This window comes from Eutrigla gurnardus, assembly GCF_963514095.1.
Source record: "Eutrigla gurnardus genome assembly, chromosome: 5".
Lineage (NCBI taxonomy): Eukaryota > Metazoa > Chordata > Actinopteri > Perciformes > Triglidae > Eutrigla > Eutrigla gurnardus.
The window spans coordinates 30,019,590-30,021,910 of record NC_139919.1 but is presented as its reverse complement, the minus strand read 5'-3'; the positions used below and the strand labels follow the sequence as shown (position 1 = coordinate 30,021,910).

Here is a 2,321-nt window from a genome sequence, read left to right as displayed (position 1 = left end):
TGGCGGATGTTCAGCAGGCTCAACTGGACAAACGTATAATTCCTGACAACTATGACCTGACAGCTAGTTCTTACTAGACTGAAGGAACCACTTCACTGAAAATTCTTGCTTCTTATTTAAAATGTGTATTAAATGTTTTGGGTTTTGGTACATTTGTAAAGAAGTGAAGCAGGCAAGGCTTATTTATTAGTATAGCATCTTTTAACAATAAGGTAATATAAACTGCTTTACATAAAACATTTAAAGCGTTATAATTATAAAATAACAAACAAATGACAAAAACAGTAAACTGATAAACATGAGTTATTTAGAAAGATGACAGATCAGACTTTTACCACCGCATTGCAACACGCAATGACACTGCATCTGGTTTACCTTCCCTAGATTGCCACATTTGGGGTAAACAATGAGTAAAGGAGTTCATCAATTGCTATAAAAAGAGACATGGATGTACTGGACCATCACAGAGATTTACATCAGATTGCTCACTCAAGTTCTCTTTGACAGCCTCCTGTATACCTCCACTCAAAGAAAGGTAAGGACTAAATATCCAGTCCTCATTTACTGACAGTATGAGCCGGACAGTTGTTAGACATCTGTTAAATTGATATGTATTCTCTCTTCAAACCTGTCTGATAAATGTATTAAAATAACCCAACAATTTTCATCTTTAAACTCATTAACTGTGGCCTCCATGGTTTGTTTGGTTCTTGCTTTTCAGGATGAAGTGCATCGCGCTCTTTCTTGTGTTGTCCATGGTCGTCCTCATGGCTGAAGCCAGAGCAGCAATTCGTAAGTGGAAACCTTGTGGTTCAGTCATAGAATCTATATTAATAGAAATATTTTAGACACAACATATCTAGAAAAGCTATGTGTTACACTGACATAAATTAATGACCAATCTACCATTTTCATTCAATCAATCTTTATTTAAATCTTGAGGAAAAATGTTAAATTATGTCAAGAGTACAATTAAAAGATAACACACACACACACACACAAACATGTGTGAGTATGTATAAGTAATTACTCCTTGAGCAAGAAAGTGATTCATGTTGCCATGTTTTTATTGGTTTATTTTTGGTAGCCTATCATTACTGTCGTAGCCTATAGCATCAGCTAACAACTTGACACACAACGAACACAAATGAATGTTACTAAAGTGCTTATATTGCTCTACAACACTGACTGTAAAAAGCAGGAGGTCTCATCCAAGATGGAGGCACCACGAGCGAAAATTTGTTATATATTCGTTATTTATGAAATTCACATAACGAAAATAAACGGGAGGGTTTCTGTGACGTCTCACTTCTTGAAAAAATAAAAACAGCTGCCCAACAGTTGGATCGTAGAGATTGGTGGTCTTCTTTCTGATGTGCGTAGTACTGGACCACCGACCTGCTTCTCCATTTCAGTCACGCCGGCTCTGAACGAAAACACGTTTATGTCCCTCTCCGGCAGTTCTGGTTTTAAAAAGGGTGGAACGACACGGAAGCCTCCTTAGTTATGACTTACTTGTCCAATGTAAAAAACAGATAATTATTCGCCCATGAAAATAAAACAGATTTTTGGAAGAGGTAATTACACATTTATGAGGACGTATGTATGAGTGAAGATATTGATTTTAGATTATAAATAACTTAAAACATTACACACGGTCCCTTTAACGTAATCTTGTTATTCTATTGTCTATTTAGTGACTGGCCTGAATTGGGGGTAAGTACTTCTGCTACTACCATTGTTCTTACTACTTCAACTGCTTCTCTTCTCATATTATTTTCTGCTGCTGAATCTTCTCTTTGTCCACAACACGGCAGGTATAGAGACACTCCCTGGTTTGAATCCCGAGGGGACGTTCAGCAGGCTCAACTGGACAAACGTATAATTCCTGACAACTATGACCTGACAGGCTAGTTCTTACTAGACTGAAGGAACCACTTCACTGAAAATTCCTGCTTCTTGCTCTTCAACATTAGAAATATATAAAAATAAAAAAATAAAAATCTATATGTGCTTGCTTGGTGGATTGAGGAATTTTGAAGTGGTTGGTGTCATGAATAAATCAGCATTTCAAAAATCTAATTCTTTCTATTGCCTTTTTTAAAATTTGTATTACATGTTTTGGGTTTCGGTACATTTGTAAAGAAGTGATGGGCAGGCAAGGCTTTTTTATTTGGATTTTTACGTGGATGTGTTTCCATTGGAGTTAGTGGAAAGCCTACAGACATGAAGGGTGCCTTGTGTGTCTCTTAGAGACAGAGGGAGTTTGAATGGGATGATGATCTCTAAATCTACATGACAAAATTTGTCTTTGGTGGAAA

General features: G+C 36.6%; 1 long non-coding RNA gene across 1 annotated transcript; it reads left to right on the top strand.

Moving 5' to 3' along the window:
- Nucleotides 1-443: 443 nt before the first annotated feature.
- Nucleotides 444-2,094, top strand: LOC311013598. Its single transcript, XR_014597168.1, has 4 exons — nt 444-535; nt 722-792; nt 1,698-1,716; nt 1,818-2,094. It is a non-coding gene; the product is annotated as an uncharacterized lncRNA (long non-coding RNA).
- Nucleotides 2,095-2,321: the final 227 nt, after the last annotated feature.